Source organism: Hoplias malabaricus, chromosome 10, assembly GCF_029633855.1.
Source record: "Hoplias malabaricus isolate fHopMal1 chromosome 10, fHopMal1.hap1, whole genome shotgun sequence".
In the NCBI taxonomy this organism is placed as follows: domain Eukaryota; kingdom Metazoa; phylum Chordata; class Actinopteri; order Characiformes; family Erythrinidae; genus Hoplias; species Hoplias malabaricus.
Window position 1 is genome coordinate 11,655,411 of NC_089809.1, and position 24,374 is coordinate 11,679,784.

The 24,374-nt window shown below is 37.3% G+C and overlaps 1 long non-coding RNA gene across 1 annotated transcript; it reads right to left on the reverse strand.

Moving 5' to 3' along the window:
* Window positions 1–2,815: 2,815 nt before the first annotated feature.
* LOC136709042 (uncharacterized) lies at window positions 2,816–5,971 on the reverse strand. The gene is made up of 7 exons (XR_010804419.1): window positions 5,860–5,971; window positions 5,532–5,644; window positions 5,255–5,297; window positions 4,973–5,080; window positions 4,560–4,698; window positions 4,396–4,453; window positions 2,816–3,957 (listed from the first exon to the last, which is right to left on the reverse strand). It is a non-coding gene; the product is annotated as an uncharacterized lncRNA (long non-coding RNA).
* Window positions 5,972–24,374: the final 18,403 nt, after the last annotated feature.

Consider the following 24,374-nt stretch of genomic DNA (forward strand, 5'->3'; position numbering starts at 1 on the left):
ATGATCATTTAAATTTACAAATGTGGAAAAATATTTCAATATTTTTAAAAAAGCTGTAGAAAGGTTCCCACTAAACAAGGAACAACCCTGACGTTCAAAATAGGTCTAAAAGTAGTCTGTCGGTCAAGGACATATTTTAAATGTTGATGGACGTCCAAAATCCATTTTAATAATTTGGTTAAGTGGTGACCAATTGATAACGTCAGTGGACGTCCAAAACGCGTTTCATACAAGTTATTTATTTCGGGACCAATTAATAACGTCAATGGACGTTCAAAATACGTCTAATAGTCGTCTTTTAAATGTCTGTGTTTGGACGTCTTTTCAACTTTCATTTTCAACCTTAAGAGAACGTTGATTAGACGGCAGTCATTGCGTTATTTCAACGTTGAATCAACGGCTAATTGTTTACTGGGTTTGCATTTGTAAATCAAATGTCGTGAATGTGTGCATCAGTACTTCTCACATGGCTTAAAATGTACCAGAGCAAACATTTTTGAGGTTCCAAATGTGACAGTGGGAGTTTTTGAATGAGGTGGGAGAAATTCACACATTCGCCTTCCCTGCTGCGTGTGCGAATCTTTTTGCAGTTGCGGATTTATGACCCTGTTTTATAGCCTATTGGTAGGCCAATAGGGAAACTTTAGCTGGACCAATCAGATCGCGAGGTTTGTTTAACCAATCAGAACACAGATGTGTTGCTGTCACTAAACCTTGGCGCGCTGTTGGTAAACGCCTCCAATTCTCCTTCAAGGCGATTCCAGCCAGAGATACGATGGAGAGTCAGGTAAGTTCATGTTTCTTTTTGTAAAATTAATTCATTCATTCATTATCTGTACCCGCTTATCCAGTTCAGGGTCGCGGTGGGTCCAGAGCCTACCTGGAATCACTAGGCACAAGGCGGGAATACACCCTGGAGGGGGCGCCAGTCCTTCACATGGCAACACAGACACACACATTCACGGACACTTTTGAGTCGCCAATCCATCTACCAACGTGTGTTTTTGGATTGTGGAGGGAAACCGGAGCACCCGGAGGTTGCAAAACACACAAACTCCTCATAGTCACCCAGAGCAGGAATCAAACCCACAACTTCCAGGTCCCTGGAGCTGTGTGACTGCGATACTACCTGCTGCGCCACCGTACCTCCCTTGCAGCACAATAGTCTCGTATAAAGGGATAGCCCTGACTGCTGTCCCTTTTGGTTCTGTAGCTGCGGTCACGGCAATTTTCTTGGTCTCGCTATCAGACGCTAAAGAGCAATCAGCTCTCTGAGGCTAAAAAAGTCACTTACACTTCTGTAAATTGTACAATATGATTTAATAGTTCACATTGTTCTACAATTTGAAGCTAGACTGTTTATGTACACAGCACTACACTAAAGGAAGACGTTTTCTTTTTAACGGCGACTGCCGCTATGGAAGGCCAACGAGCTCAAAAGTGTTGATGAAAAAGGCGATTGTTCTTCACTGCTTTTGATATCTAACATATTGTAAATTTTCTGTATTTTATTACTGTTATATTTCCAGTTGCTTACTGAATTGTGTTTAAATGCTTTAAAAATGGTAGATTTAATTGGTATCTACATAAAAAGAACATGTTTTTCAAATTGTAAATGTTTGTCCTTTTCCATTTTTTTATATTCCACCTTGAATTTGGTCACAAAACCCACATCTCATACATCAATAACTATCATAAAATGGCTGTAGTAGTTTTAAAGTCCATCATTTTCTACCTATTACATCATTTCTAACCATTAATTTCTATTCAGTTTCTTTTTTTATTTCACTTTGAACTTTGTCCTTATGTCAATAACATACCTTGCAGTAGCTATTTCAAATGGCTGTATTTTTAAAAAAGTCCATAGTTCCTGGAAAAAAAACCCACCACACTCTTATTCAGGAAGGTCAGCCAAGTCTACACACTTAGTATCAGAACTTTGTACTATCAGAATTTTTTTTATTTCACTTTGAACTTTGTCATTATGTGAATGACATACATTACAGTAGTTATTTTAAATGACTATATTATAAAAAATGTCCATAATTCCTGAAAAAAAAACACACCACCATCTTATTCAGGAAGGTCAGCCAAGTCTACACACTTAGTATCAGAATTTTTTACTGTCAGATTTTTTTTTTATTTCACTTTGAACTTTGTCATTTTTAAAATGAAATGTAAAGTGTATGTAAATTATTTACAAATGTATTATTATTATTTACAAATTTTTCATTGTTTTCTTGTTCATTTCATTGTTGCTCCATCCCAGTAAACATTTAGCCGCTGATTCAACGTTGAAATAACGTACTTGACTGTCGTCTAATCAACGTTTTCTTAAGGTTGAAAATGAAAGTTGAAAAGACGTCCAAACACAGACGTTGAAAAGACGACTAAAAAGTCACATTAAAGACGTCCTTTTAAAGCCGTTATTTCAACATTGAAATCACGTACCTAAATGTCATTCAATAAACACTGAATTAAAGTTGAAAAGACATCCAAACATAAACTTTGAAAAGATGAGTAACAGAGTCACATTACAAATGTACTTTCAAAGTACAGTAGGTTCAATTAAGAATTTAATGGTTCAGACTGGATTTTAATGGTGTCTACATCTAAGTTTTCATCATGTAACCCATTAGCACTTAGTGGTTCCATTATTTCTTTTATTAGTTTCCATTATGTAACACTTATATTCTTCTAAATATTCTTCTATACTTCTTCTAAAAAAAAAAAAAAAAAAAAATATATATATATATATATATATATATATATATATATATATATATATATAAGTATATATATATAATGACAATATAAAAATAAATAATATTCTGTATTCAATAACACCTGTAAATGAAACAAAAATTTGCATACTAATAAAATTAAGTACAGATTTGAACAAAGTACAAAGTATAGAGTGTACAAAAGCTTGTCACTGGGGCTGTACCTCTTTTAGGTACAATACAGTACCTTTCAGTGTTCTTTTATGTAGTCATGTTTTTGTACTAGTTAATGTACTTGGAACCATAAGGGGCTAAAGTGTATCATTAACATTAGCTTTATATATACCACCCCAGTGGCAAACCATTTTGTACCCTGTGGTGACTAAAGTGTACCAGAATTATTAACACAAATATTCATAATGGGCGGCACGGTGGCGCAGCAGTTAGTGTCGCAGTCACACAGCTCCAGGGACCTGGATTCTCGGGTGACTGCCTGTGAGGAGTTGGTGTGTTCTCTCTGTGTCCATGTGGGTTTCCACTGGGTGCTCCGGTTTCCTCCCACAGTCCAAAAACACACGTTGGTAGGTGGATTGGCGACCTTCCATAATAAACAGTGTACGAAACAATTACTTATGTAAAAAGGCAAAATCAAAAATATAGCGATTTTTAAATTAATACGCAAAACTGACATTTTAATATATACATTAAATTTGACCTTTTTTTTATCTGTTTAACCCAATACATTTAATTAATAAAAATATGACAGTGGAAGGAAAATTATTGCTTGTGTTTTCAGTACACATCTTCTGTTAGAATGAAACTTGAAAACAGTGTACTGGCAGTCATATACCACAGGTTATACTGTACATGTCCACGCATAGGCCAATGTGTTGCTTGAGTTTGGCAAAGGTAAACCTTCGATGCAGGAATTGTGTGCATTGGTTCAGTGGAGGCATGAAAGGTTTAGTACAGGAGGTTGATCACTCGAGTCACACTCTGCAACTCCATGTTTAAAATGCATCTCTGGAGAAATGTCATGATGTTTTCAGGTGTGCAGGGTATTCAATTTTGAAGTCGTGATACATACAGGTGTTTGTGAAGAAGGCCTCATCTACTGCACTATGACAGCAAACCTCAACTCAGCTTTCACCACACTCTGGCTTCCTCTGGAAACACCAGTTTCCCAGTCCTGATCTTTCAGGTGAATTATCAGATATAATGTTGTAGGTTCACCCTACAGAAAAACAGAAATAGACTTGGCATGACAAACTAAGACATAATACTGACTTTCCATTGACTGTGACTTTTTCAGTTGGTGTGGCAACAGTTTGCTTTATAATACTTAATGAGGGGGTCAGAGTTGTAAGTAAAGAAAAACAAGTTTATTCTTGAAGTCAATGCCTATACATCATGAAGAAAAATGCTTTAATAATGATCCCATACCTATTAACTATTAATTTATATTGGTGCCCCCATCTGGAGTTTGGTGCCCCCATCTTACTCTGTCTGTATGGGTTTCCTCTGTGTGCTCCTGGTTTCCTCCCATGATCCAAACACACATTGGCAGGTGGATTGGCTACTCAAAAGCGTACATTGTGTGAGTGAGTGAGTGAATGTGTGGGTGTGTGGTGCCCTGTGAAGGACTAGTGCCCTGTCTAGGGTATGTTCTCACCTTGCGCAGAGTGACTCCAGGTAGTATGTAAATATTTTGTACCCACCACAACCTTGAACTGGACAAGCAGACAATGGATGAATACATGAATTCATGAAAGCACAGAAGCCACATTGATGCAATAATTGTTAAACTATTATTTAAGTCAAATGTTTAAATCAAACCTGTAAGCTTTGAAGTCCTCTCTCATCTCAACGTCAGTGTGGCGATGTGTATTTTAGGGAGTACAGCTGTAAATCCATTGCTGAACTGGTGAATTTTGTTCACTGTTAGAGTATGGATTCCATCAACCTCATCAGACAACTGTAAAAACAAAGCAGAACACAATAGATGAAAGCTTTATTATAATAATTCAATAAATTATATCAATAATTAGTGCAAATAAGATAATGTAGTGCAAATAAGGTAGAATAAGGAAACGATATTAGACAAATATTAACAGAATATTAATAATGGTCTTACAGTAAAAAACTAATATAAATCTAGTATTATATTATAGTATTATATTATAAATATTATAATAATATTATACATATCATATATAATATTTTCAGAATTATAAAAGATACAATAATACTTATATGATGTTGGTTCACTTGCTACCAGCACTGGGCATTTGGTGACAATGCTGTTGATGCATCTGTTGACTTCCTTGCATGATAAAATTACCGAAACCTTCAAATCTCTGCAACATTGAAAAGTGGCACATTTTCTAGCTTTTGCTTGAGTGACATATGCAAGGTGTGTTGGAGGATGGATAGTATTGACTCAAAACATGTATGCTTTCATTAATGATCAGATCACAGCTTATAAGTTTTAAAATATTATTACTAATTCTACAATATAATAAAATACATACTTGCATTAGTGTTCCCCACAACATTTATATTTCACAGTTAAACCTTTGGGAACATGAACATATTCCAAGTTAGTTGGATACCTGAGTGGGAAAAAAATTGTCAGTCTAACAAAATATTGTATCATATGTAAATGTTTTGGTGCACCTGATAAAATTACATGTATTGATTTTCTAAGTAAAAGTAATAACAGAGTACAATACATCGATATTTTACACACAACTTCAGATATTTCATATTTTCATGATTTTCACATATTTGGAAAAGCACAAATGTGACCTGCGCAAATGGTATTGTATGATTTTACTTTCCAGCCCAGCACTTCTTTTGATATTCGGTTAACATTCGCATTGTTAGCAAGGTGGCTTGCATGTAACTGCAACCCAGACCTGCTGAAATAAATGTCAAAAACATTACTGTTAATAATGAAATATTACTTTGAATTTTTTATACAGAATGGGTTAACTATTATCCTCCTCTACTCCTTCACTTGTCTTCACTGAGGTGCTAACCTAGCATAGCTGTTGCTTTGCTAGAGCTCTTTAAATACTTATACTTTACCAGAATGAGTGAAACTAAAGTTTTATTAAGATTAAATATCACTTACCTCTGAATATACGAGCCTCCTCCGCTGTTTTAATAATGCCTGCTTCCACAAACCGTTGAAAAATCATCCACTGAAACTTATTTTGACGCTGTATTCAAACTCAGAGTAACCGTTATCTGAAGGGGATGGGCTCTCTCTCTCTCAAACACACACACATTCTCTCTCTCTCTCTCTCTCTCTCTCTCTCTCTCTCTCCCTTTTAATTGATTTAAAACGCATTCCGGACGTTCACTGACAATATTTATTTGTCCCAAAATAACAGACACATTTTGGACGTCCACTGACGTTAACTGGTCCTGAAGTAACTGACTTGTTTAAAACGCATTTTGGACGTCCACTGATGTTATCAGTTCGTCCCAATATAACTGCTTTGTTTTAAACACCGTTCGGACGTCCACTGACGTTATCAATTGGTCCCGGAATAACTGACTTGTTTTCAATGCATTTTGGACGTCCATTGACGTTATCAATTGGTCCCAAAATAACTGACCTGTTTTCAACGAATTTCGGATGTCCATTGACGTTATCAATTGGTCCCGAAATAACTAACCTGTTTTCAACGCATTTCGGACGTCCATTGACGTTGTCAATTGGTCCCGAAATAACTGACTTGTTTTCAATGCATTTCGGACGTCCATTGACGTTGTCAATTGGTCCTGAAATAACTGACTTATTTTCAATTAATTTTGGACGTCCACTGACGTTTAAAATATGTCCTTGACGGACCGACTACTTTTAGACCTTTTTTGAACGTCCAGGGATGTTCCTTGTTTACTGGGATGCTGTTCAAGAATGTGAGTCTAGCATATACACTTACCATCAGATATTTTTACTTATATATTTTTACTTAACTTTTTATATTTTTACTTAACTCCACTTTAAATAGCATATTTTTCAACAAGGTCAGCATAGCCAAAACACTATAATAAACATAGGATATATATAGGAATAATAAAATAAAATATAGGAAAACTACAAATATGTTTAACTACAAAAGCATGCAGGTCTTGGCACCATTGTTTTTCTTTCCAGAAAGAGAAATTACACATTTCCAGAGTCAAAACTTTTCCTAGCAGCCTGTCTCCAACATTTATACACCTTAAAGGATTTTTTTTATATTTCTCCATGTAGTCTAAACGTATGAGGTAGTTGTGTTAAATTGGAGCAACAGTAAAAAATGAACACAAAAATAAATATACATTCAAGTCAATGTCCACTGGGATACAATTAGCAATGTACAGGGGTTGGACAATGAAACTGAAACACCTGTCATTTTAGTGTTGGAGGTTTCATGAATAAATTGGACCAGCCTGGTGGCCAATCTTCATTAATTGCACATTGCACCAATAAGAGCAGAGTGTGAAGGTTCAATTAGCAGGGTAAGAGTACAGTTTTGCTCAAAATATTGCAATGCACACAACATTATGGGTGACATACCAGAGTTCAAAAGAGGACAAAGTGTTGGTGCACGTCTTTCTGGCGCATGTGTGACCAAGACAGCAAGTCTTTGTGATGTATCAAGAGCCACAGTATCCAGGGTAATGTCAGCATACCACAAAGCAGGACGAAACACATCCAACAGGATTAAATGTGGACGCAAGAAGAAGCTGGCTGAAAGGGATGTTCGGGTGCTAACCCAGATTGTATCCAAAAAACCTAAAACCACAGCTGCCCAAATCACGGCAGAATTAAATGTGCACCTCAACTCTCCCGTTTCCACCAGAACTGTCCGTCGGGAGCTCCACAGGGTCAATATACACGGCCGGGCTACTATAGCCAAACCTTTGGTCACTCATGCCAATGCCAATCGTCGGTTTCAATGGTGCAAGGAGCGCAAATCTTGGGCTGTGGACAATGTGAAACATGTATGGTTCTCTGATGAGTCCACCTTTACTGATTTCCCTACATCCGGGAGAGTTACGGTGTGGAGAAGCCCCAAAGAAGCGTACTACCCAGACAGCTGCATGCCCAGAGTGAAGCATGGGGGTGGATCAGTGATGGTTTGGGCTGCCATATCATGGCATTCCCTTTGCCCAATACTTGTGCTAGATGGGCACGTCACTGCCAAGGACAACCGAACCATTCTGAGGGACCATGTGCATCCAATGGTTCAAACATTGTATCCTGAAGGTGGTGCCGTGTATCAGGATGACAATGCACCAATACACACAGCAAGACTGGTGAAAGATTGGTTTGATGAACACGAAAGTGAAGTTTAACATATCCCATGGCCTGCACAGTCACCAGATCTAAATATTATTGAGCCACTTTGGGGTGTTTGGGAGGAGCGAGTCAGGAAACGTTTTCCTCCACCAGCATCACATAGTGACCTGGCCACTATCCTGCAAGAAGACTGGCTTAAAATCCCTCTGATCACTGTGCAGGACTTGTATATGTCATTCCCAAGACGAATTGACACTGTATTGGACGCAAAAGGACGCCCTACACCATACTAATAAATTATTGTGGTCTAAAACCAGGTGTTTCAGTTTCATTTTCCAACCCCTGTAGTTACCAATTTAAAAAAGTATGGTGTAGAAATAAAAAATAAATAAAAATAAAACTTAATTTTTGTTGAACTTTTTTAAATTAAATTAAACTGAGCAAGCCGGACACTGCCATTCCTCATCCTTTGACTGCATGGCAGTTATAGGTATATTTACACAAGATGGATGGAACCACTCCAGACAATTACTGCATTCTACCATTTTCTCTCCATTGTGAGCAGTTTGGCATATGCACTGAACCAATACTGTTGTACTTTGAGTATCAGTGATATCCTCACTACATTTGAGACTGTATGGTACTTTTAGAACTGTGCCAGTCCTCATTGATTTATACAATAGAGCTTTCAGTTTCCATCTAGGAAAGATGCATCTCTCAGGCCTAACTCCTTCACAAAGAAAAGATGCAAAAGCCAGTGCATAAAATCCACAGGAATTACAGTCTGGCTGCTGAGGTACTTTGGGCTGAGAAACAATAAACTACTGCTCTTTGGTGCGAGTCATCCAGGAAAGTTGTGTGTCAGCATCTAGGTGCAATGTTTTGCTACTTTTGCTGTCATGGATGATTAATTCATTTTCACCAGAGAAAATGTTACTTACTGTGATCCAATGACTTTTATATATTTGGACGAATGGATTTTGTGGAGTGCCAACTACCCGACCATATTCTAACCAAGAATAGGTCAAGGTAGACTGGAAATCACCTGTAGGTTCTTAAGATTTGGAGGCTTTGACACACGCTGGACTGCTATTTGCTCTCCAGGAAAACATTTTTTTTATTGCAGAAGCATAATTTCACTCTGAAAAAAATGAGAAAAAAGCAACCTTCAACTCAAGTGAAAAAAAAAGAAAAAATCCTGACTAACCATTTATGTCATTTCTACTGTAGTGTATAAAGTGGATCAAAGTATCTAGGAACCTTTAATTAGTAATTCATCACTTCCTCTTTCCCTGGGGTATGAGTATGGTGTTACACAGAGGCCTATTTCTCTTACTCACTCTTAAACATGGGAAAGACAAGAAAATACACTATTCAAGTAAAGCAAATGTGTGTCGACCTTCATAAATCAGGCAATGGCTACAAGAAAATAGCCACTCAACTGCAGATGGTTCACAAGGCACAAAATCAAGCTCATCTCATGGCCATCTCAGTCCCCAGACCTCAACCCAATAGAAAACCTGTGGTGAGCTGAAGAGGAGAGTGCATAGGAGAAGACCCAGGACTCTGGACGATTTAGAGAGGTTGTGCAAAGAGGAATGGGCAAAAATTTTCTGTATTCTCCCATCTTGTGAAGAGTTATAGGAGAAGATTAATGTCTTGTTGGCAAAAGGAGGTTGTACAAAGTACGAAAACCAGGGGGCGCCATTAATTGTGGCACACATGATTTCATTCAAAAGATTTATTTCTTAATGTGTGATTTTTTTCCCACCAAATAAAGGCACTTGAATTAAAGCTTAGATTGTTCTCTTTTTTTTTTTTGCATTGTTGTCCTATATTATTTTTTTAAAAAAAAGAATTTATTAGAAGCCAAAGAACACTTCTTAACCAGGGGTGCCAATAATAATGGAGAGCGCTGTATTTGATTTAATGTTTCTTTTTAATAGTTTAACAAAGACATGTATTTTACTTAAAAAAGAGATCAATTCTTTATTCTATAAACTAAAAACTAACCTTTTGTTTCAAATTGTGTTTTGGTATTAAAAGATCTGACTTCTGAGATGAATCAACCTCTGGATTCAGTCTTTGTTGTTTTTTTTTTGTCCTCTTAGATTCACCCTGTTTGAAGATTGTCCAACATCCACAAAAATTTATTGGAAGATAAAATAATACATTTATTGAATGTAGTTTATTTGTGATAACACATTTACAAGCAATTATATTTCAACACATACAGTATGTTGTATTGTGTTGTTTCCATAATGTATTACACCCAGCACTATCATTGTCTCTTTCTGATCCACAAAAGTCTGTGATGGATAAACACAAGTATTGGGCCTTTCTAAGCATGCTAATACAGTTAACAGATCAAACTTCTTCATAAATATCAGTCATTTACCAACAAGTATCTTAATGTATCCACAGAAGTGTCAATAATCATGATATCATGAATAGTGTTTTATAACAGTGCTTTCATTGTCTGCCTCAGAGGCTGACAAAATCCTTGGTTATGAAATTCAATCTATACAAATATTTAAAAATAAAATGTATTGTTATTTGTTAGTGTGTGAGTGAATGTGTGTGTGTCTGTGTTGCCCTGTGAAGGACTGGCGTCCCCTCCAGGGTGTATTCCCGCCTTGCGCCCAATGATTCCAGGTAGGCTCTGGACCCCCCGCGACCCTAAATTGGATAAGCGGTTACAGATAATGGATGGATGGATGGATGTATTGTTATTGATAAAATATCACATCAATGTTTGTGTATTTCAGCTTAATGAGTTAAATGGAGCCTGTGGCAAATAACAAGAGGTAATATTAATATAGTATCCATTTTTAGAAATTGCTATTATGATATTTCACAGTTATTGCAAATAAAATTTTACAGCATTATTTTATTATTTTTCTCTTATATTAACTGTGGCATAAATAAAATAAGCAGTTATGTATTGTCTCTACCACGGTTATTTGCTTTTTGTTTTGTTTTTAATTAACCCTTATTTATTAGTATTGAACAGTATGCAGTAAACTTGTAATAAATACATAGAGATGTTTCTCATTTAATCCCGCTTTTATTAATACCACAACATAGTTTTATGACTACAGTCTGATAATCTAGAACTACAAAGTACAGTTACAAAATATGTGGAGCATACATAGGTCTCACTCACAGTATAATGCTTATTATTATTAATAATATTGCTGTTAATGTACCTTGGATTTATACAGACTTTTCTGGTGAGGGAAAAGTGTGGTTGGTGTAACATACACCCCTCTTTTTGTTTGCTTCCTCTGTTTCCATTTCTCCAAATGTATTCGATGTGCCTGGAACCAAAACCAAATTTAGATTGTCAGACTACTATACCTAAATATATATATTTAGGTATATAATGTATATATCAGTGGCGGATGCTGGTCTTTCAAGGAGGGGAAGCTCAATTTCGGTCTACATCATAAAATGTGTCGGTTTATTTATATGTAAATTCTACCCTCCGTTCCTTAGTGTCCTCTCAATGGCCAGCAGAGCTAGGCTGCTTAAACGGCCTTGGCCCATGTGAAGTGTGTCTGCCTGTGCTCCCACGGATCTTTACACCAAAGGATCGCTGATTAGCTCGTTTCGCTGTCCATCAAAAAGGGATTCAGCCTCAGACAGATCATCCAATCATCATGCAGAAGCTGAGCGTCCGGGCCAGCCGAGGCCAGCCCACTGCCCCATAGACCCCCAGAGACGCTGAGCGTCCGATGGGCGGGACAAAGCCCAGCATTTATCCAATGACTCGTCTCCTTTCACTGCACTTCGCTGCTTCGCTATTGAACTCTGTGGACGCTCAGCGTCCTCACTGTTTAAAGCACTGTGAATGTTTGAGAGGAAAGCTGCGTCTTTACCTGTGATAAGAAGCTGATTCTGAACAAAAGTTGAGCGCGTTGTAGTGCGTATTTATTCAATGACATGTACACACAACAGTATATATTTGATCACTTATTTTTCTTTACATTTTAGGGGAAGCTGAGCTTCCCTTGCAGTCTTAGAGCAATCGCCACTCATATATATATGAAGAGTTGTATTGAAAAAATTGATAACCATTTTTATTATATTTCACTAGGTCTGTTTATTGTTTTGAATTGCAGATACTTAAATACAAATATACAAATTTAAGTAATAAATGTAATAAAATCTGGAGTTTTTTTTATGTATTTTTTGTAAGTCATGTATTTTATTGCATTGCATGTACTATAAATAAAAAAAAAATTAAATTGATAAAATGAATTTATCTGTTTTTGCAAATCAACTCTTCATATGTATAATAACTTAGCCAAGATGTAAAATTTTACAATATACATAAATAATAAATATAATAACCTTTGGTTTCCTTTCACGCTGACAATCACTCTCTTAGAAGGGCTTTGTGGCATGTCTGGTAAATGTCCACAAAATCATCCATTCTTGTCAAACGTCGCCTTCGAAAACGCACTGCGTCACTGCGTTTCAGGTCCCACCGACTTTTCTCCATTATGCCTTGGGTGGAATTATCTCTTGTCTAATTCTTATGAAAAATGATTTTAAAAAATCAAATCCAACAATGGTAGCATTTTAGCATTCATATAGCAACTCTTCCAAAAATGCTCATGCAAATTAGTGTATTTTTCCTTACATCACTGTATATATTTAACTAAGGAAGTATAAAAAATGGTCATGTCAAAGTTAAAATAATTCCAGGTAGGTTCTGGACCCACCGCGACCCTGAACTGGATAAGTGGTTACAGATAATGAATGAATGAAATATATATCTTGCCTGTGTTTGTTTTGTTTTGCTTCTGTTTTTGTAAATAAAATCCTTGCATGTATGTCCGCCTTCCTTGTCCTCCCTACTCAGCCATGACATAGATTCTAAAAAAATTATAAATTATAACTATAAAGAATACATTTTTAAAAATGTTATAAATATAAAAATAACTACTGTTTCTTATTTATTTAGTTTGTGTATGCCCATGAGTATACAGTACTGTAAGTTGTGCATATTTTAAAATATATTAAAATGTTTAAAATGTACTAATTAAAATCATACAAAGAAAACTATATTTTATCACCTTCATTTCCTCATCAGCTTGTGTCCAGTCTTTGTCTGGAATTTGTCCTATGCTTGCCAGTTTCATCTGCAGATTTTGAAGGTGCTTCTCAACATTCACACCACCACAAGGCCTTGAGATTAATACTGTTATGCTCATCAGCATGTCTTCCATTTCCATCATGCTTGCAGCACTGGTAAGCATGCCAAATATGTGCATACCAAATTTGTAGTGCTTGACCAGACTAGAAAACACAATAAATAGAATTAATTGAAGTGTAGACTGTCAAATCGTGAAAGATATTAAACGCAATGTATACACATGAATTTAATACGTAGCATTACAAAACTAATATCAGTGACAACCTTTATTTATATCAAATTGGGTATTACATCACCAATTTCTTAGAGAAATATTGTAATATATAGGAATCTCATTTAGACATAAATAAAATAAACATTGTAGCACTTTGTGTCTCATCCTTGTACCCTAAAATCAACAAGTTGAACTGTGTCCTCTTAACAAAAGTTATTTCTAAAGGTGTCAATAACTTATGAGTTTAAACCAAGCAACTACCTCCACACAAGTTTGTAGCCTTGCACGTTTCCCCATGTGTATATAAATTCCCTTCTATTTATTGTATGACACAATAACTAGGTTAAACTAGGTTTAACAATTTACATTAATAAGTGGACAGTCTCAATTTAAAAATTAGAAATTAAGAAAATTAAGTGAACTAATCTTGGGATGACTTAAGAATGTGGTGAAAAGAAGAAACAACTCTGCTCTTATAATATTGAACTTTCTGAAGATTTGTTCATAAAACCTGAATTAGACTGTCAAAAGTAGAGCTCCAAAGAGCTTGAAGGCATACACAAATGTGTCAATATTACTTAAAAATGTAAAGAACTTAACCTTTTGTTTTTGGCATTCTTCATTATGTGGCTCAAGCATCTATGCAAAATGGTGACCTTGCAGTCTTCAATGTTTGCCTGCCCTGTCACAATTCTGTAATATATGGCTAAGGATCCATCACACATCACCATGATTGGCCCTCTGCAGTGTCGTCCATACATTCTTTGATAACTCGTATGGAATGAGGCCAGAAAAAATTGGACTGAAGCAGTGGTGTGGTTGCCACAGGAAATGGTGATGCTCCTTTTTTTATTTCTAATAAAATGGGGCCTGGGAAGATTTTGACTTTTTCAAAATGCTTCCTGTTGCATCAATGTACAAGATATCCTCTCTTGTACGGACATGAAAAATGTCAGTGCTCCTCTCAGACCACAGCATCACACCTTTAGGATGCATCATTACTTTCTGGAGAACATTTTCTGGAGATTTATCAGCAAGAGTAGTGGACAGTTTATTCTGTATACTCTCCATTTCTGTCTTGTTTCCCCTTCTTTTGATTTTTTCTTTCCAGTGTATGTTTTTTAAAACAGAAGATGGAGGGTACTTGTTACGATTACCAGAAACAAACTGCTCTTCAGACAGTTTGCCTTAGTTCTCAATGTACAAAGATCTTGGAAGGCTGTTCTCCAAAACCTTCGAGTACTCCTCCTGGGCATCTGCTCTCACTGGCCTTCCAGCAACCTCTTATCTTTTATGATGGGCCAAGCCACCAGAAAAATCCACTGTAGCTTTCAGGTTTTTCTCATTGTCCAGTTCTACATGACATTGTATCTGGCATGTTGAGAACTGACAGTAGCCATCACATTGCAACAAAGGGCCTGGCTTATCTGAGTTAAGAATTTTTAGCTTGTGCCCCATAATGGCACATTATGGCATGGAGGCTCCAAGTTTCATCTTTGACATTTATGGATCTACAAAGACTATAATAAGTACTTTTAGTCATGATCTTAATTTTGTTGACATTTAATTGGTGTCCATTTCTTGGAAGAAGTTCCTGTGTATGACAAAAAAAAAAGTTCTGATAATCTCAAAAAGCAATTTTATGACAAGCAAAGTTCATTGGGTTGCTTAGCTGCATTTAATCAAATAAAACTACTTTTAAATTTTAACCAAGATAATCATAGTATTAAAATAATGGCTTAATTTGTTGAAGGAGAAAAATCAGTTCACCTATGTGATCCTTATGTGAAATGTAAATATGTATATGTAAATGCCCCCATTGCTAGTAAATTAACCAATTACAGGAATTCAGCTGAATTCAGTTTTACTTACATACATTTTGCCAAACAAAAAAACTGAAACCACCATTCTGGAAAAGACTGTCTACCACAATTTCACCAAAGGTAAATTTATGACTTTCTTATGCTAATATTATGTGGACCGATGATACTGCTGATAGATGCATACTGGGTTTGGGCAAATATAGAGTTGGGTCATTTAAAATATTGTGTTAACTCCATTTGTCTTTACCTCATATTGAAAATATTTAGCAAGTAAAATTGAACAAATTAGGCAAAAATAGCACAGTGATATCCTGTGAAAGGATAGGGGTGTCTAATGATTACCCCAAGTTCTTGTCATGCCATGTTGCATACTTACGTCAGGAATATCTGTATCATCCTGCTCCATGTTAAAGAAATCATCCTGGTCTGTGTTACAGACATTATCAACTTCAATACAAGAACATAAACAAAGTGAACATTTTAAACACTACAAACTCAACAAACCTGTGATTAAACACTCAATAAGTATGAATTACTTATTAATTAACATGTCATAAAATGTCATAAAAATATTTTATTATTTTTATTATTGGTTTTTACAAGCATCTGACTCTCTGTATATACAGCAGTTAGAAAGAATAGTTACAATTTTTGGTTATATACAATTACTGAAAATGAGAGAATATTTAGTGTTAAATGTAAAGCTAGCAAAGGCATGCAAAAATAGTACTGTGAGGTTGTCACAGTACCAAAACATGTCTAGCAGTCACCTTTCCAACAGATAATAGTAAAATCATACTGGTGTAGTGTATGTATTAGTACACTACAAACATGGTACATAAAAGTACTGTAGTTGTCAGTCTATAATAACAACTATACATATATTTGCATATCATTTAATCTATAATCATTACATATAATCATTTACAATCAATATGAAATTAATTAAAATTAAAATTAAAATATAAACCAATTAATTGCATGATAACCAGGATGTATATTTATATCCTTTTTTTCATTTATTTATTTTAAGATAGTATGCAAATACAAATTATTTTGTTGGATCTGTCATTTAACTATCCACTTTTTGTCTGACACACATTACTTTCACATACATTTATCAGCCTGCTCACTATGCATTACCAAACAGACCAAATAAGTCATACAGTGTCAAATATGTGCATTACATATGTATCAAACCATTATACAGGATGACATGAACCTGCTGGGCATTGCTGCCTGATGCACCTGCAACAGTGCCTTTAGTTCAGGTGTGTTCCCTGGGGGTCCTAGTTGGGTCATCAGCTGGGGACCACCAGTCATTGATGTTTCGCTCCGTTAACCTCAGTACATCTCCTGGTGGAAGAGCGGTGGCAGGGATCTTGCCCTGCCACCCCCTGCTGGTGCCCTAAGTGTTGTTTGGCCACCAGATCTTGTGCTTCATACTCAACCACAGCCAGAAGTTTGCCCTTTCTGCCAGCTTTTTGATGGCTTTCCTGTCTCCTGCTCCATTGCACCCCAGGTTACGGCACAGACGTGGCATTGAGGAGCCAACAAAGCCTCGACACTCCACTTCAACTGGACATACTAGAGTTTTCCAGCCTGCCTCCCTGCACTCGACTGCCAGGTCGGAGTACTTGGTTTGCTTCCACTCATGTACAACTTCCAAGCCCTCCTCCCACAGGATCGTCAGCTTGACCAGGAGGACTATCTTGCAAGCCTTATATTACATTAAGAGGTTCTGTCAGAGGGTTGTTTCAGCAATCTCCCTGGGAAACTGATGCTGCCTCCCAAGGTTGACCACTATCTGCCATTCCTTGCGGAGCCTTTGCAGTGGGGCATGCAAACTCCTTTCTGGCCCTGGGACACAGCTTTAATATTCGGGCATTCCTGCTCAGCCCTAGCTACGTCTGCCACCACCATGGCTTTTCTCTCTTCTTTGGAAGCTTTTGAACAGAACGGGGCCTTGCTCTTTCCGAGCCCTACTCTGCCCTCCTGGACTCTGCCAACTCCCTCCTGGTGCTGCAGTCTGCTGATTGCTTGGTCAACCCACTCATGGGCTTTCCAAGTCCTTCCAGTATGTACCTGGCTGCCTGCTGCGCTCACAAGATGATCAGTGGGTTCCCGCTGCAGCTCCAGAATCAGCCTTGCCTTCTCCTTCTTTTATTCCAGGCTGACGGATTGCAGGGACAACTGACACATGTTCCTACCAAAGAGACCTATATCAGAGAAGCATCTCAGCAACCCCAACCACTTCCTGATGTAAGGGTTTGCCAACCCATCCATCTTGCATGCCCTTGATAGGAGGACTTCTCTTATCTTCAGGGGCCACAAAACCGGCTCTGATTAATCTGAGCCAAGCTGTGTGGGAGCTTGCTGTCTGCTATCTGCTTCTTCCCTCCCCACCTGTGTGATGGAGATCTCTGCCGTGTACACTCTCACCAGGCTATGGACAGGTTGAGTTGACAGCAATGGGATCTCTTCGCCGCCTGTGAAAAAGATGGTGTTGTTTCATCTGATCCCTTTCCAGTGTGATAGGCTCCAAAAAAAAAAAAAAAAAACGGGGCTGCAGGGCTGGACGGCTGTATAAGCTAAGGAAACAGCCACTCAACCAACCGCTACCAAGCCTCTATCTCTCAAATGCCAGATCCATGATACACAAAATGGACGATTTAGAATTACAACTAGCTGGAAATCGCCTTGTTCGAGCGTGATTATTATTACAGAGTCATGGCTACATGCTCAGATCCCCGATGCTTCAGTGCAGCTAGAAGGCCGCAAGCTACACAGATGGGACAGGAACAGCAACACCGGAAAGAACAGAGGCGAAGATTGGTGCAATAGTAGAACTGTACTGGTCAGACACTGTTCTCCTGACTTAGAGTTCATGTCGGTGAGATGCAGACCATTTTACCTGCCCAGGGAGCTAACTGTAGTTATCATTACTGCAGTCTACATTCCACCGGATGCTAACACAAAAATAGCTCTTAATCTGCTGCTAAATGCCATTAATAACCATCAGCGTGCCTATCCAAATGGCATTCACATCATTGCGGGGGACTTTAAGGCAAATCTCAAAACTGTGCTACCAAAATTCTGCCAACATGTGAAATGCCCAACAAGAAGGGCGAACACTCTGGACCATGTATATTCCAACATCGAGAGTGCTTACAGAGCCATACCCCCACCCACCCCACCACTTGGGCCAGTCAGACCACATCTCTGTTTCTTATCCCCGCATACACCCCCCTCATCTGACAAACAAAGCACAAAAAGATCACCATTAACACCTGGCCTGACAATGCCCTAGCCACACTACAGGACTGCTTTGAGCAAACACAGTGGGAAGTCTTCCACCATGAAGACCTGGCGACATTCATAGACACTGTACTGTCTTACATCAGACACTGCATGGATACGGTCGCTGTGGAAAAATCAATCTGGGTATATCCAAACCAAAAACCATGGATGACTAACTACGTCTGTATGCTCCTCCAAGCCCGTGACGCGGCCTTCAGATCGGGCGACAGAGCACTATATAGTACCACTCGTGCTAACCTGAGGAGAGGCATTAAAATCGCCAAAGAAGAGCACAAGAGGACAATAGAGGAGCAGCTAAACAACTCTCGTCAGGTTTGCAGAGCATCCAGTCCATCACCAATTACAAAGGCTGTGTTACGACATCCGGTGACTCAGATGTGGCACTGGTGGAGGAACTGAACTGTTTCTATGCCCGCTTTGAGACCCAGGCACAGCTCTTAACTACAACTCCACCCACCCTCCCACTACAACCCACTTCTGTCTCTGGCTCCCCCCCACTCATTCTTGCAGCTGAGGATGTGAGACAGGCGCTTCGTGCTGTGAACCCCAGGAAGGCTACAGGCCCAGATGGTGTACCAGGGAAGGTGCTTAAGGCATGTGCTGACCAGCTAGCACAGGTCTTCACCAATATCTTCAACCTGTCACTGAAGCAAGCCGTCATCCCAGCCTGCTTGAAATCAGCCACCATTATCCCAGTCCCCAAAAAATCACCCACGACCAGTCTCAATGACTTTCGCCCAGTAGCACTCACCCCAGTCATCACCAAGTGCTTTGAGAAACTGGTTCTCTCCCCTACTGTAGACCCGCATCAGTTTGCATACCGGACTAACAGATCTACAGAAGACGCAATAGCCATACCACTCCATTCAGTGCTGAGTCACCTGGAGAAACGGGGGAGTTATGTCAGGAAGCTCTTCATTGACTACAGCTCTGCCTTTAATACAATAATTCCGGACTTTTTGATTCCCAAGTTAGTCAATCTGGGGCTCCCACAATTAACCTGCTACTGGATCAAAGACTTTCTGACCAACCGACCCCAGCAGGTGAAACTGGGATGTCACTTCTCTTCCGTCCGTACCATCAGCACTGGCTCCCCCCAAGGATGTGTTTTGAGCCCACTTCTCTATTCACTCTACACATCCAACTTGACACATGAACATTACTGAATGAATGTAAATATAATATCAATATAAATTAATGACAAAAAGTCTTACTTGTCTGTTTTTTTTGCCATGTTGAAACCATCATGAATGCTGTTGAACTTGTAGTCAGCACTGAAGTAGCAGCAATCATAGCTCATTACGTGACAAACAGTAGTAATTGAAGGAAATGCAGGCGTTATTAGATATAGATAGAAGTTATATAAGTAAGATTAAAAAGTAAAATACATTTTGTATATTGTTCATATTTGCCATTGTCAAAAGTCAAAATATGTGCATTACCATACACACATTCAATCACACTCGTTAATATGTAAATTATTGACCATGTTCAGGCATTGGAGGTACAAAAAAAGCCATGCGTCATGCGCCCCCTTGTGGTCTGAAAAAATTTCAATGTCATCTTAAGTGTAATTGCAAACTTAAGTGAATATTTTGTGTTTTAAATATATATACTTTTTGTAGATACAGTATATTAAAATCACTAAACATCATAAAATCTTTACACTACAATTTGATGTGTCAGATATGTCTGACAGTAATGTTGTCTGGAATTGAAAATAAATACTTCTTCCTGCACTACAGCTGTAACAACTAAGAAGATGTGAAATATTTTTTTAAACATAAAAACAGTCCGCATATACTTACTTACCGAGTGTATAACTCACACTCAGTAGCAAAGTGATAAAATTGACAATCATTTATTCATGATAAATAAAAAAATAAACTAATATAATAAAATATGATATAGTGAAATAACAGTAAAACAAAATATGTCTGATGAATATTTCATTCCTATATCAACATACTACTGGCTACTGGCAAAATGTATATATATATATATATATATTTTAGGGCTGCAACAACTAATCGATTAAATCGATTAAAATCGAGTGTTAAAATAGTTTGCAACTAATTTAATAATTGATTAGTTGGGTCTAAGTTATTATACACATAGGTACAGTTGCAACACGTGACGAACTCTGGAAGAAGGGTTTGAAAAATGGCGGAGACGGTCACAGCAGAGGATAATGTTAGCACAAGCAGAGAGAAAAATGTACGACCCAAGTCATCAAAAGTATGGGAACACTACATTAAGGCTTTCAAGGAACAACGTTAGGTGCAAAATGTGCACAGCTGATCTCGCATGGCACAGCAGCACAAGATCACTGCATGAGCATCTGAAAAGGAAGCCTGTTGGAGCTATGTGTGAAAGAGATTAAGTATAGTAAGTTAATTCTACTTTTTTTTCTCACTCAATGTTACAGAGCCTGCTAGAGTAGTTAAACAACATTTGTTTTCTTAGTACATTGATATTACCCTCGTGTTTAGCGAACAAGCGTTAGCATCCCCCCGAGTTTTCTCTTCCACCTTATATGTGTCAGCTCGACCAGCAGTTCCAAAACAAACCGTAGTTATAGTCAAGCTAAAGTTAATGACAAGTTCTATTTTTTCTCTCACTCAATATCACTAGAGCCTGCTAGAGTACTTAAACAAGATGTCTCATTTTTAGTAAATTTATATCACTCTTGTATTTAGCGAGTTTTCCGTTCCACCTTAAATGTGGCGGCAGTTACATTCAGAGTTAAAAAAAAAATCCAAACATTTTTAATATAATATATTTAAAGCCTTTTTCAAGGTCTTTTCTGACTGGCATTGCATGTTAGTGTTTGAGTATCACAGCCAAGTGTATATTACATTATAAGTGTATATTACATTACATACACTGTTAAATATTGATAAAATAAAATTAATGTAACGGTTGGGTTAATTCTTCAAGTAAACGCAAATTTTTAATAATGGTAGGTTGTGTGTTCCTTATATAATTACAACATTAGTTCTTTAAAATCTTAAATATCTTAACGATATCTGATCATATGTGTTAGTTGAAGTTCCCAATATCCATTTATGTAATTTAAATTTGCCTGCATTGTTGTCTGCATTTTAGATCAGTAGTTATTAACGTAAAAATGGTGTATGTTCATATCCTCACTTTCTCTCTCACCTCAGATAAAAACAGCCCAGCATTGATGACTTTGTTTTGAAGAAGATCTGCACACCACAGCAAGCAGCTGTTCTCACTGATGGTATCCTGAATATGCTAGTAACAGACAGGAAACCAATTTGGCTTGTCGTCCTTTTTATCAGATTAATAATCAATTAATCGAAAAAATAATCGACAGATTAATCGATTATCAAAATAATCATTAGTTGCAGCCCTAATATATTTTTAATTGCAAACAAATTTGATGGTTACTGTGATCTAAAACATGGACATAATGACAAAGTTCAAAGTGAAATAAAAAAAATCTGACAGTAAAAATTTCTGATACTAAGTGTGGTGACTTAGCTGACCTTCCTGAATAAGATTGTGGTGGTTGTTTTCAGGAATTATGGACTTTTTAAAAAAATACAGCCATTTAAAATATTGTAATTCATGATATTGACATAATGACACATATCCTCACTTTCTCTCTCACCTCAGATAAAAACAGCCCAGCATTGATGACTTTGTTTTGAAGAAGATCTGCACACCACAGCAAGCAGCTGTTCTCACTGATGGTATCCTGAATATGCTAGTAACAGACAGGAAACCAATTTGGCTTGTCGTCCTTTTTATCAGATTAATAATCAATTAATCGAAAAAATAATCGACAGATTAATCGATTATCAAAATAATCATTAGTTGCAGCCCTAATATATTTTTAATTGCAAACAAATTTGATGGTTACTGTGATCTAAAACATGGACATAATGACAAAGTTCAAAGTGAAATAAAAAAAATCTGACAGTAAAAATTTCTGATACTAAGTGTGGTGACCTTCCTGAATAAGATTGTGGTGGTTGTTTTCAGGAATTATGGACTTTTTAAAAAAATACAGCCATTTAAAATAGCTATTGTAATTCATGATATTGACATAATGACACATTTCAGAGTAAAATTTAAAAAGAAACTCACAGTAAAAATGTCTGATACCAAGTGTATTGACTTGGCTGCCCTTCCTGAATAACATGATGGTCTCTGTTTTCAGAAATTATGGATCTTTTTAAAAATACAGCCATTTAAAAATAGCTACTGTAATGTATGATATGGACATAATGACAAAGTTCAAAATGAAATGAAAAAAGAAATTGAATAGAAATTAATGGCTAGAAAATTATGTAATAGGTAGAAAATGAGGGACTTTAAAACTACTACAGCCATTTTATGATAGTTATTGAGTTATTGGGTTTTCGGACAAAATCCAAGGTGGAATAAAAAATGGAAAAGGGCAAATATTTACAATTTGAAAAACGTTCTTTTTATGTAGAAACAAATTAAATCCGCCATTTTGAAAGCATTTAACTACAATTCAGTAAGCAAACAGAAATATTACAGTAATAAAATACAGAAAATATACAATATGGTAAGATATCAAAAGCAGTGGAGAACAATCGTCTTTTTTCCATCAACTCTTTTGAGCTCGTTGTCCTTCCATAGCGGCAATCGCCGTCAAAAAGAGAACGTCTTCCTTTAGTGTAGTGCTGTGTGCGGCAAAAGTGACTTAAACAGTCTAGCTTCACATCGTAGAACAATGTGAACTATTTAAGGCCTGTCGTCATCATATTGTACCATTTATAGACGTGTAAGTGACTTTTTTAGCCTCAGAGTGCTGATTGCTCTTTAGCGTCTGATAGCGAGACCAAGAAAATTGAGTGTCGGATGGCGTGACCACAGTGTTCTGCAGGCTAGCTAACATGGGCATTTGCTGAGCTTCGTTCACCATTTGCAGCAAAAAACACTGTAGAACACCAACTTGTTAGTGATAGCTAGTACAGGTGCTGGTCATAAAATCAGAATATCATGAAATAGTTGATTTATTTCAGTAATTCCATTCAAAAAGTGAAACTTGTATAAAATATTCATTCATTACACACAGACTGATATATTTCAAGAGTTTATTTCTTTTAATTTGATTATTATAACTGACAACTAATGAAAACCCCAAACTGGAATAAATCAACTTTTTTATGATATTCTAATTTCTTGTTTCAAAATAAGATATAGTCTTGTTGTATTTTTTTGTAGAGATTTAAGTAAGGCAAATACCTTTCCTTTATGCTGCTTTATATATAAGTGGCGATTGCTCTAAGACTGCAAGGGAACCTCAGCTTCCCCTAAAATGTCAAAAAAATAAGTGATCAAATATATACTGTTGTGTGTACATGTCATTGAATAAATATGCACTACAACGCGCTCAACTTTTGTTCAGAATCAGCTTCTTATCACTGGTAAAGATGCAGCTTTCCTCTCGATCATTCGCGCAGATTCACAGTGATTTAAACAGTGCGGACGCTGAGCGTCCACAGAGTTCAATGGAGAAGCAGCGAAGTGCAGGGAAACTAGACGAGTGATTGGATAAAGGCTGGGCTTTGTCCCGCCCATCAGACGCTCAGCGTCTCTGGGGGTCTATGGGGCAGTGGGCTGGCCTCGGCTGGGCCGGACGCTCAGCTTCTGCATGATGATTGGATGATCTGTCTGAGGCTGAATCCCTTTTTGATGGACAGCGAAATGAGCGAATCAGCGACCCTTTGGTGTAAAGATCCGAGGGAGCATTACATTTTCATTCTGTTCTGCGTTTAACCAGACTTTCTTAATCCTCTTAGCGGCATTTTCTTTGTTAAAAACG